This window comes from Triplophysa rosa, linkage group LG7 (assembly GCF_024868665.1).
Source record: "Triplophysa rosa linkage group LG7, Trosa_1v2, whole genome shotgun sequence".
Lineage (NCBI taxonomy): Eukaryota > Metazoa > Chordata > Actinopteri > Cypriniformes > Nemacheilidae > Triplophysa > Triplophysa rosa.
In genome coordinates, this window is record NC_079896.1 from 8662336 (window position 1) to 8675982 (window position 13647).

A 13647-nucleotide genomic window follows, 5' to 3' on the forward strand; every position below is an offset into this window, starting at 1 on the left:
GTAAAGTCTTTATAATATTAGCGCAGGCCTGACTTTTATCCTTCTTTTTAAACTTAAAATCCACAAACCTTTTATTTTATGTAATACATAAGTCATAGCTCTTTCTACAGTCTTTCTAATGCCCGCAAAATCTCTTCCCTGCGTCAACATAAGAACGACACCTTTTTGTACTATGGTGGCCACCGTCGTGTTTGGACTGAGCAATTCATGGCAAATCTATAATACAAAGCTAGTGGCCGCTGTTAATTAAGAACTGCGTCTTTAACAAAGGCAAACAGGCAATAATAATGTAAGGGTTGGGACAATAAAAATAACAAACATGGGAGGGAGTCCAAGGGGGGAAGTCCAAAGGAGTGCGGGCTAGGTGGGAGTCTTGGTTCGGGGGGTGGCGCTCGGGAGGGCGGAGTCCGGGGGGACTTGTCGGAGACAGGAAGGCCGGCTGAGTCGCCGGCTGGAATGCCAGCTGGATTGCCGACTGCTGGGCCGGACTCGATACCGGCTGGACAGGACTAGGTGCCGGCTGGATCGCCAGCTGGACTGCCGGTTGGATCGCCGGCTGGATCGCCGGCTGGACAAGACAGGGTGACGTTTTTGTAGATTTGAAACAACTTGAGGGCGAGTAAATGATGACAGAATTTTCATTTTTGATGACAGAATTTATGACAGAATTTAGTATTTGGAGGCCATTTTCAGGGTGCCCTCACTTCTCATGTGTGTAATGGAAAAAAATAGCAAGAAGAAATCCCACAGGAGACGATTTCTAGGTTTACACCCCACTGTGGATACATATCTGTCAGTGATTCTTTTCTTTCATTCTCCAAATCTCCCAATTCTGAATACCTTTCGGCGGCAACGCAACTGCCTCTCTTTTCGGCTGGCCATTTTGTGCGTTCTCTCCCACTTGCTTCCGTTGTTTCCAGCACAATTTCCCTCTCTTATCCTCCCACTCTCCCTGTGTCCGTCTGTCTCTTTCTCTCATTATTCGCTGTGAATGTGAAGACACGGAAAAGCAAAGGCTCTGCAAACAGCCGGTCCCTGGAGCAACGCTTGTTCCGCAACAAATATTCAGAGATCATTACAATTGTGCCAGCTGCTCCACCTATTAGAAATCACCAGTGGGGAAGGTCCTTGAAACTATACGCTTTCCAAATAATTACATTGTTAATACAAAGTGTTTACCGAAAATGCTCCCTAGTGTAATTTTCCATCATCAATCCATTTCACTGTACCCACCATGCTCTTAACACCTGCCCATGTATTAACGTTTCTCATGTGTGCTTTTCTAACCCTGTTTTCTATTAAACTTATTGACGTGTCATGTACTTGTGTATAGCAGATGGTGCAAGCCCATTCTTCCATTGTCTGAAACAATCATGAAATATGCAACAGAACAAGACACAATTTCCACAGTGCTCTTAAAATGACACAGAAGGCACACCTGGGGAACAGAATGACAAGCTGTTGACTCCTGGCAGAAAATGACACAGTGATGTCATGGAATAGTTGGCAATGAGGAATTCAACATCTGGCCAGCCCTCTGTTTAAGGGACAATTTCACACCGAGCATATGCTTAGAGGTCAGACACACATTCACACACTCGAATATTAAATACAAAACATTTTCACAACCTGAAAGAACTGCGTTTTCATATAAAAAACGAATGTGCGCAACAAATAAGTTCAGCCAGCGTTCAGTAGGCTGTTTATCAAACTGGCTGTCACAAATTAATAAGCTTGAGGGCCACGGGGGCTTCAACAGTTTTCACTACAAGTGATGGATTTTAAAGGCACTTTTTAATTTGTTGGTTTAGCTTTGAGGTGTTTTGCATAGTTTGCGATTTTCTTATAGTCACATACAGGTTTGTAGTCTTATGTGACGGCCAGTTCTCTGTTTTAGCAGATTGCACGCTGCTTTTCAATGACAGTAATGCACTTTGAAGGTTCCCAATGAAAAATTACAAATGCTGGTTCCTTGTGGTTGCACCATGACCCTGTGGCCACTCCCAACCGATGTCACCGAAAGAGTATTTTTACAGATTTTTTTGAATTATTATAATTTCACAAATTAAATTACTTGTATACAATGATGTTTATCTAAACGTGCCAAATGCGCCAAATTTTAATTTCAAATAAAAAAATTATATTATTTATTTAATAACAATTTAAATTATATATTTAATATCAAACATTAAATAATAAGTTGAAATAAACCTTAACGTTGACCTTGAACATAGTTCACATACTGTTTTAAAATACTAAATGTCCGTATTAAAGTTTTTTGGCCTTTAGTATGAACATTAGAGCTGCATGATTCTGGATAAATTGAGAATCATGATTATTTTGTTTCAAATAGAGATTGCGATTCTCTTACGATTCTGAATGACGGCTAAAAGTAATCATCATTTAATAGGTTCTGACAAAAAATAGTTTAAAAAAATGATTTAGGTAAGGTAATATTTAGGACTTTGCTTCAAAATTATTACATATTTCATGGTTAACCTATAGTTAACATACGGTGAGATTTTTTTACAACAAAAACAATAGGTAAACTATAGTGGTAATTTTTTTTAAGTTTTACTTCAAATGCAAAAGTTAAACTTCCTAAAAAGTAAGCATTATTGAATTAACTTGTATATATATATTCAATATTTCTACAGTGAAGCAAATTCATAAGGTGACACTTGCAATTATAGGACTTTAGAAAGATTTATCAATTTGCCTGACATCTACAGATTGCTTGAAGAGGTCTTTAAAGAAAGATACAATTGATAAACATGAAAGATACAACCTGAAAACGTGATGAAAAGCTCTTAAAGTGCTGCTTCTCTATTAGCATAAATACAGTGATAAGGCTGAAGTATAGTTACCTTTTCACGCATACGCAAGGGACAGCGTACAGCAGTGGTCGGGAACCTATGGCTCGCAAGCCACACGTGGCTCTTTTCAAAAATCATGTGTTGTAACCTTTACCAACATTTGATCGTTAAAAAACATCATAATACATATGAATATTTCAGGTTGTCCTGGCCAATACACGCATGCAGTGCTATGTGCAAGCGTCACGACACTCAACAGCAAACAACGTTTCTAGATGAAGATGAACCCAGAGCGCGAGGAGTTTAAAAGAGCGAGCTCTCTGTGGCGTATGATACAGAACTAGTTGTCTCGCTGTGTAATCGCATGTAAAAAGTTTTCAAAACAAACCATGCAGCAGATGGAAGCAAACTGCGACATGTCAGTATGGATGCGTTGTGTTTAGCTCCTCATATCCATGTAAGCAGTCTTTGCAAGTTATAACCATTCAAAACTTACAGTGTCTCACTTCCACAATTTTTATGACATCACAGCTTCTCGTCAAATTTTTCTGCCCAATCAAATCTCTCTTAAATCTAGAGAATCTAGTGTCCTGCTAATGACTATTTAAAAGGGCAGGAGCCACTCAAAATGCCCCACCCTAATTTCCTGTTTCAGAGGAAATTACATCAATGCTTCGAACAAAGCTGCAGATTTCAAGGCACTTCAAAATTGGGTCTTAAAAGTGTTGACAGAGACCCTGACATAGGCTGAGCTGTCATCATTACTGAATTTCTATGGATGCCGCAATTGGCCAATCAGAATAAAGTATTCCACAGAGCTGTGTAATAATAATGGTTATAATAACAGAGCTGAAGGCAAATAAATTCTCTGAAGCCACACATGCAGGCATCAAACAGAGCAGCTTGGCCAGCCTCTCAACATGAAGTATTAGCTCGTTCCAGACACCCTGTGGAAAAAACAGGTTTCCTTTTCTCTACACACACGCAAACACACACACAGTACAGTACACCTATAACTCACCACCGAGTAAAATATGACACAGCTACCGCAGACTACATTATGTGGTCTAAGCCTTCCATTTTCTTGATGATCAATAAGCTTGCTGCATGAACTTTGGGTTTTGTTAGTCATCCAAATCATGTTTACTGGAACACTGATTGCTACTAATGTCACGCATCTTCTCAAGATCTGATCGATTTAACAACAGAGCATGATAGGCTTTTATCCAATCACGGCTGCCATTTACTGTAACTGTGAATTCACCACAAACAGCCACCTCGGCTTCTTCACCTGTTGGCTTTCAAAATATTTTTAGGCCAATGGATTGTATTTACATGAAAGTTCAGACATTCTGCTAAACCTTTCCTTTTATGTTTCTCAAAAGAAAGTCATGTGGATATGGATTAGTGTGACAGCATGCTTCCCTCAGTATTTGATTTTCTAACAAAGACGACTTTAAGCTGAACTGTGGACCTGGGATTTTATTGTCATTTTTTAAACTGAATAATTGATATCTCAATGCAATAGCTGTGACACCACCATGAATACTGCTGTTTACATGTTAAAGTGCTGTCAGTAAACAGCTGCATATTAAATAAGAACAGTTCTGCCTGTGCAGATGTGATCAGACTTAAGCGACAAATTCTCCCAACAATAGCTCTCAAAAACAGCTTATGGCTGTCATTGTTAAAGGCAAGTTGACTAAGGTCATGCTAGCGAAGTACATTGTTTTTAAAAAAAACACTTTATCTGATGCATGTCATACTTTACAATTAAGAACGGCAGTGTTCTCTGCACAAACACAAAGCTCCCAACCAAAAGCAACACTACTAAACAATAATCTAAATGACTTTCAGTGAGTAATTTAGAGGAACTTGCGTAGCCAGAGATGGATTGCATTTTCTGTAACATAGTGGGAATCCAGGCGAAATGGATTTAAATACTGTATGTGTCATGATTTGCAGGGACTGAACCCAGACGCAGAAAGTAGTTGAGGGGTTAACAAACACTGCTTTAATGCAGGAGAGTGAACATGAACAAAATGAATCAAAATGAACCAGCACAAGACAGAAAACACAGGGGCATTAAATAAGGGATCAAATCAAGAGGGGAATAGTTGCGGGGCATGAAGTCATTAACAATCAATAATGAGGAAACGAGAGGGCGGGAACAAGGACGAGACCAGAGAGAGCGCATGGCATGCCAAAATAAACAATGCCATGTCTCTCTCACACTAAACACATGGGTGTGTCATGATCCTGCCACAAGACTAGAAAATCATGACCAAAAGGGGCAGAATCATGACAGTATGATTGAATGTGTTAAATGAAACCCACTAAAGCTGGATCAGTAACTCGAAAGCTACGCAATAGCTAAATAATCAATAAAACAAATCTTAATAAACAAACACGCAATGTGGGGGATGTGTGAGTGACCTGTGTTCTAGTTCTGTGTAAATCTGCAGAGCTTTCTGTTGACACCTGTGTGGGCCTACTTGTGAGACTGCAGTTTTGGGCCTGCAGAGGTGTTTTATATTGATAAATTAATGGTAAAAAACTGAAAAACAAGATTTCTTAATTTTCCAGTCTCCTCTATAGATGGTTTCTAAGCAACAACATAAACAAACATTATTTTTGTGGCCCAAACTTAAAATTCCGGTATACATCAGCAAAGAATATAGAGTTCCTGCAGATTATTTCTGATAACAAGAAAAAGAAATCACAAGTAAATTACATTAGCTAGCAAGTTAAAAGTATGTCTAGCCAGCATTATTTTGGGTTACCAGTAGAAGAACGTTACTTGGCTAAACTTAAATGCGAGTTATTTAAAAGTTATACGACCCGTTCAACAAATTGTTTACGTCATAAAATTAGCATACAATAAAATTCAACAAATTGTTTATTTAAAAAAATATATATATACACTAAAACAAATATTTAATAAATTAAATTAAATTGTTATGTTATTAGATACTAGCCAGACTGATCAACAAACACAGACTGGAAGTTAACTTTTCAAAGTGGTGATTTCATATGAACTTTATACAAGAACCATGATACAATAATATACAATTTATACATTTATTTATTTCATATTGCTTATTAGCAAGCATGTGTGGACCACCCCTAATACCACCTCTAACAGTGTGTGCTAACCAGACGTGATGCGATAGCCAATTTGTGTGTCCACAGTCCACACTGAACGTGAAAAAGGGTTGGCCAATTGGAACAATCCAATACGAAGTGCAGAACTTCCATTGAATGAGAGGGCATAGCTGTCGGCAACATTTCGCATTCGGTTAGGGCACAGTGTAAAGACAACTGTCACTAAGGTGAAACCAGATCATACCTCCAAATAATCATACTTCAATAAGCGTAAATCATCACAGTAATTAACATGAATTAGCCACAAATTCTGTAATATGTTAAATAGTTGCACTGAGAAACAAATGAAATGTTGTTTCAGAGCCAACAATGATATTGAGCAAAAAAGCGAGGACAAAATTAGGTTTACCTCGACCTAAAAACATTACAAACTATAGCACAGAAATACAAATATTGCAACATGTAAAAGTTAACCTGACTTACAACATGCAAATAAATGCAAATGTACCATCAGTCCATAACCTTCAAAATTCCAGTGGATCTTAGCATACATTTAGCATACACATTCATATATATCAAGCATACTATCACAAATCACTGCTGAGCTAGAACATTACTCTGCAATTCAGTTCAAATAAAACACACCAGCCCAGGCAAAATATTAAACAAGGTTCATATTTCCCAAAAGCTACAATTGCATAAGGACTCCAGTAAGCAAATAAAATTAGATCAATTTGTCTCAACTAATGAAAATGCCACTCAAGCAGCGGTAAATTGGCCAAATCGTACTCACAACTCATCTACTTATATCATCAGAAGTGGGGAAAAAAATACTCCTTTGTTATCAATATGGATCTATTGAACCATGTCCTATAAAGGCACAGAGTGGAAGGCTGCCATAACTGAAACATTTCATCTTTTGGCTAATACACAACATCTATAAAAAGAAGTAAAATAACCGTTGCAACAACATGACATAATGTGACAATGGTCTATTCTCAGACTAACACCTATACGAAACAAACTTACCAGTGTTGGACACGTTTACTGTAGATCTGGCAAAGACATCACCAGAAAATTTCTGCTTAAATGTTTATATAATCTTTTAAATAAGACAGCCCTTTTAGTCTTCACGATTCAGGAAGAACCTGAAAATAGGAACAAACAGCTCTCAACTTTGTTTATCGTGCAGTAAATAAGTGTGGTAATATTTTGTCAGAGGCCACAATAAATTGGTCATTATAATGCTTTGCGCAAATACTGTATCTTAAGTACACAGCTTGTCGACAAAATACTCTTCATAAAATTTTGTTTGCACTACAAGCAGCAACCATGCAACCACAACCATGAAACTTTGCACACCAGTAACGATCAATGGCCTCTTCCTTCCCCATTTCACTTGCAAGCTAAACATGTTTCCATAGGACACAAAAGACTTGTTTTAACCCTTAGGCTCTTGCAAATCAGTTTAGCATTTAAGGATACTGTTTAAAAATGCTTTAGCAAATGTAACCATGTAGCTCAGTAGTTCTGGGATCAATAATCATACTTAAAGGTCCAGTGTATGAAATGAAGTGGCTTCTACATTTACATTTACATTTAATCATTTGGCAGATGCTTTTATCCAAAGCGATTTACAAGTAGGAGAGCATATAAACATTTTGTCAACACGCTAAACAGTACCGTTAGTTTACAAGGCCATGCTACTAGGAGGATTAAAGCTGGAGTAAGCAAAGTAGAGAATGGCCAACAAGGTTTTTTTTTTTTTTTTGACAGACAGACAGACATACAGAGTTACTGGTTAGTCAAATAAATGCGGAACAGGTACGTTTTGAGCTGTTTTTTGAAACTTGTGAAGGATGCTGCAGTTCGGATGGAGGCTGGTAGTAAATTCCACCAAAGGGGAACCGAATAAGTAAAGGTTTTTGCAAGCGATTTGGTGCCTCGCTGTAATGGAACAACCAGGCGTCGCTCATTTTCAGACCGAAGAGGCCGGCCAGTAGAGAATTGCAGTAGCCCAGTCTTGATATGACCAGAGCTTGGACAAGCAGCTGAGAGGCATGCTCCGACAGGAACGGCCTGATTTTCCTGATGTTGTAGCGCACATACCTGCAAGTTCGAGAGGTTGCTGCGTTGTGGGAGGTGAATTTCAGCTGGTCGTCGAACATCACCCCCAGGTTCCTCGCAGACTTGGTGGGTGTTATAGTTGAGAATCCGAGCTGAATGGTAAGGTGGTGTTCAATTGATGGCTGGGCCGGTATTACCAGCGCTTCTAGCGCTGAGGTTAGCGGCTCACTCCACTCCTCCCTTTCGAAGCACTATGGTAGCTGACACAGGACAAGGATGTCTTCACGTTTTCGCTTCTTTGCCAAAGGAGATCAAGTATTTACGAAACGCACTCTGTAGAGCAGTTTGTCTGTTTAGGGCTACTGTAGAAACAACATGTCGAATTCCATGCAAGGGGACCCGCAGTGCATGTTGATAGAAATAGCTCATTCTAAGGTAATCAAAACATAACGCTTCATTATGTAAGGTCTTTATACACCTCTGAAGACATAGTTATGTATATTATAGTGCATTTCTGTCAAGAATAGATCCTCCAAAAAATTACACACTGGACCTTTAAAGAATAAGCTCTCCCCCTAATAAGCCTACTAGCCTCAGAAAGTAACATTAGGGCTGCATCTGTAGATTGTTTTCACAAAAGGCCTTGCATAATTACCACATAAAGGTTACGACCAGTTTGAGCATTATAAAATTTTGCATACTGTACCTTCAGGGCTAGCCTAACCATAAAATGTGTTGTTCGATGTAAATTCCTCCCATGCTGGCCACCGATGGCATAATTAATTTGAAATGGCCTTTCAGGGCCCCTAATCACAAACCATTAATGTTAAAGGGCCTCTAAATGTCAGTCGTACATTCAGAAAAGGCCTCACTGTGCAAAAGTGCATCCTAAACAACAAGTCTTACGGAAAGATAAAGAGAGACAAAGACTAAATTCATAATTTAATGACGGAGGACTGTCAACATTTTAAACAGCCTGAAGTTACAACAGTTTATATTGTAAACTGCTCTCATTAAAGCTAAGAAAAACACACCCTTTTTGTCAAATTTAAGAACCGAGTCTCTTTGCTGCGTGACACATATGTAAACAGACACATAATCAATCATGTTTGAGGATATTCCTAACCACCAATCGTCACCCATGACACAACCGGTCTTAACCAGGCGTGATGCAATAGGATTTCAGCACATGCAATCTGTCTGTCCACAATGAAGGCAAAACCACTGGAAAACATGACACAGTAACAGGCAAATGAAAGATGTTTGATGTTTACCTACACCTATACTGTGTGCAGTTACAAGGCGCAGATCCAACCAAGCGACTTAGCGAAACGATCCGCCTATCTCTTTTTTCTTATGGTTGCTGCTTCTTAATACAAATTATGAAATTTACAAGGAAGGCATTATCACTTTTATCACCTGACGTGTGTAATGACCGTATACTCCGGGTTACTGCATTTTGTTAACACTGCCAAAAACCTCCATCTTCTCATTTGTTGCAACAGTTCTGGTCCAATGGTTGAATGTAGGGATGTAACGATTCACCGTGAGCCGGTTGAAAATCGGTTGTAATGAGCAACGATTCAAATCGGTTGAGGCTTGAACTGAATCGCGATACATTTTTTGAACAGCAGGGGCCGCTATTTTCACTGCAAATCTAAACGTGGATGCTGATATTTCTTAAATGCAAAAAAATCCAAGAAAAGCACATACAGTATTAGTTTGTTTATATTAAAGAGACTTTTTCTATTATTAATTTGTTATAAAATTGCAGTTTAGTTTTGTTATTTGAAATAAAACATTATTTTATCATACAAAGAAACGTGAAGCATTTAAGAAATAATGCAAGGGAAGTTGTTCATTTCTAATTTGTTTCAACTCATTTTTTCAAAATAAATCGTGAGTAAATCGTGACTAAATCGCATCGTGAGATCAGAATCGTGACTCGCATCGCATCGTGAGCTGAGTGAATCGTTACATCCCTAGTTGAATGTGTTTCACTTTGTGTCCCTGTGTACTATACTGAGATTGAAAAGCTGATATGGCAGGTGCAAAGTTAAACACCAGTTCTGCCTGTGGATAAGTTCGTCCTTGAGATGCTACAACTACACATCATCACTTGAATGCCACTTGACAATTTGCCCTGGCTCTTCTGGACCAACAACCTTCTGGATCTGTCCTGAAGTCTCCAACCAACTTGTCTTATACATTTTGACCTGTCCATCTTCTCTTTTTCCCATACAATCCACAAAACTACTCCATACATAAGGAAATTATTGAAGAATAAAGAGATTTATTCTTATTATTTTCTAGCACTGCGTTGAAGTATTGCCACCTGCCATGTGCTGATGCTGAAATAGCAAAGGTTCTGAACAAAACTTCTCCATGAAGAATCTCCAAGACATCACAAAAAACAAACAATGAGAAAATCTCCATGGTACCCGCTTACAAAAGCAAGCTCAACAAGCCTCTCACAAACAGTACACAGACCTCACACAACACACATTCTGTTAAGTGGGAATGCCACAACACAAACACACACGAAAATCCCACATTCTTGCAAGCTAGGCGGTGAACGTGTTATCCGCGGACCGCGAATGACATTCATCAGGCAGACCTCTCATCCCTTTGTCACTGAAGTTCCATCTGCTCATCCAAAGTCTGATTGATGGTCTATCAGATGATGGCAGCAAACATGCATGTCTCCGCAGAACAAGCAATCATGAGTTAAGCCTCAAAACAGGAGAATACTCTCTTAGTGATAGGAAGATAAACGAAAACACATGCTCTCCCTCACACACTCATTTTCTGGACATGTCAGATATTGAATCTTTTCAATCAATGGTTTGCAATAAGTTTGCCACAATGCCACATACTGCACAGTAATAACTGTTTTTCTATAGCAGGAGAATAAAATGGAGATTAAACTGCGTGAAACATCAGCAAAAACAGTTTAGAGCTCTTTCATATTCTATTAAATGTAAAAAATATGTTGAATGGAAAATATACCTGCCAAAATATGGGTTTATTAGGGCCTAAATAAGATATTTATAAGGAACGAAACAAATGTATATGTCAACAAATAGCATCTAGAATGAAACAAAGCGAAGGAGAAAGTATCAAATGACATCTCTACAGGTGAACTACAGTTCAGTTTGTGAAAAAACATCAGCACTGACCTCATCTAAACCATGGGCTTTTTATTGCACATGTCAGCAGAAAAGATATTCTTACTCAATGTGTTAAAGAGTACATAACATGAGATCATGAAAATTACATTTCAGTGTTTAATGTCGCCATGTTTGAACGTAAGCATACTGCCAAGTTGTAAATCCGAAGGTGAATGAATAACAAAGTTATTGGCTTGGAAAAAAAGGGAGTCGACTCTGAATCACTCAAACGAGTCATCCCTAGTCCGATTCGCAAATCGCCGCAGATTTAAGTCAGTACATATAGTCCCCGCCTACGTTTTGCTAGGACTGCCCGCGAAAACTTCACTCTTCTCCCCCAAACACTGTAGCTCGTGAGTCTCATTCGCGGTAGACCAATCACAGCAGACTAGACCATCTGACCAATCACATCAGTCTATGCTAGCGGAAAGGAGGGGATTAGAAAGATGAATCGCTGAACGAATCATTTGAGAATCAGTCAATAAGTAAGGTAACTAAGAAATAATAACTGGCTATTATTACGAAATAATAGTGTTTTTACACCTTCTATGTACATAAACTTGTTGTTGGACACTCCATAAATCAAAGGACGACCTTAAAAATCTCTAGTTATGTACTCTTTAACATTGTTTATTTAGGCCTACTTGGTTATACTTGGTGTTACATTGACAATACAAAGAGCATATAAAGTTAGGCGTTAATATGACAGGATGCAGGTAGAAAACGAGAATTATTCAAGACACATACAGTCTATTGTGGTCATTAGTGGATCCAAACACAAATTATGGAGATATAATGTGTTTGTGAGCCAATAGAAGGATATATTTCCCAGAGCTCAAAGGTTTGCTCCAAACAAAACAAAACTCCTGCACCCTAAACACTTGCATGGATAAAAAATGTGAAATGGACCACAACAGCCTCAATCCAGATTGAATTCTAAATCTGACATTTCTGCAAATTAATTTCTGTGGAAAAAACATTAACTTTGTAATTTTGTACAGAATTTGTCCCGTTTGTTTAGAGAAAAACGTATGCCATGTTTGGGGTTTCCCTATCAAACACAAGCTATTCAATCATCTATAATGCTGGTTTTAATAATTCCCTTATATTAAAATCGACTATCTAAACTTCTTTTCGGCTTCCATGTGTATATTTTCACTTTATTCACGCAATAACGCATACAGGGTGACGTATTCTGACTTGAAATCGTTTTTTTTCATAACGGCTGTCATTTTGTTCATTTATTCCTCGCCCAGTCGCTGCCCTTCCATTCTGTAGTATAAATTAACTCTTTTCATTCCGATCACTAACAAACGTTAGTAGCCTACTGTACGGCTGCTAAAAAGAGACAGAAGAGCATAGATAAAAGAAAATGGGTGAATAAAGTACCCGCATCGTCTATGGTACATCCCCTAATATGATGTGGCAGTTTGGAAACCGTTATTCTAACGCTAGTGTCAAATACGGGAAGACAACTTATACGGACATCACGAAATAATCCTCGCAAAGTTCAACATCAGCATCCCGCCACGATCGCAGACCGATAACACACACTCCGTTATCACAATACAGCGCGCAGTCACACTTGTATAGCAACATAAAGGCAACAATGTAAACAATGAAACAAAAGCAGGAAAGAGCATATGGATATCCCGTTCTCACCTCAAATACGGATCCACTTTTTCCACGTGGGCGACAGATAGGCACAAAAGGATCTCCTTTTCAAACTCGTGATCGGTAAGAACACGAGTGTCGTGTCGTTTTGGGTTTGTGTGCACAACCCATAAGGTCAGTGAAAAGGAGCCAGCATATCTCTCTGTCCCGGTGCTCTGCTTGCGTCTGTCAACGCTGCTGGTGCTTTCAGTCTGTGCTAATGTGAACTGAAAGACGGGATCCGTTGAGAAACCAGCACTCCAACTATATTTCGAAATACGCTTGTTTATGTCTCCTTTCGGCAAGGTGCAGAAGGTGCAGACGATCTTCACGCGCTTCCGTTCGCGAGCAGTGTACGTTCAATGTGCCTGTCAAAACAGACGTGGGATGCGTGCGTGCGATTAAGTCACTGGATGGGAGGATGAATGCTCAATTTACTCCGCTTAGTTTATGTCCATCGCCAGGCATTGGTTCATATACCTATTTTTATATTATTTCTTTATACGAACCGGTTTATTTAAACAGATATAAACTGTGAATTTGTTGGTGTATAAAAGACAATTTCCGTAAAGACACATACACGACTATTGGCTACATGACAATTAGGCTAATAAAGGAGTGTTTAAAATGTTTTGAACACACCTTGACTTTCAGTGACATGCCCCAATAGTGCGACATGCACATAGCCTATAAAGGCTGTTTGGTGGCTTTTCAGTTCAGTAAAACAATAATATGATGTGCAAAATGATTTATTATCTAACAAGAAAGTAAAAAAAACATAGCTTATAAAGAAAACAGATTTTTGCAAATGACTTTTGACTCAAAATCTTGTTACT

At 38.7% G+C, this 13647-nt stretch overlaps 1 protein-coding gene across 1 annotated transcript in view; it reads right to left on the reverse strand.

Moving 5' to 3' along the window:
• Positions 1 to 13169, reverse strand: part of pde4ba (phosphodiesterase 4B, cAMP-specific a) — a 168482-nt gene extending 155313 nt beyond the window's left edge. Inside the window, exon 1 of the mRNA XM_057339051.1 lies at positions 12821 to 13169. The gene's annotated coding sequence lies outside the window, so the exon portion shown is untranslated. The remainder of the gene's footprint in view (positions 1 to 12820) is intronic.
• Between the last annotated feature and the right edge of the window lie 478 nt (positions 13170 to 13647).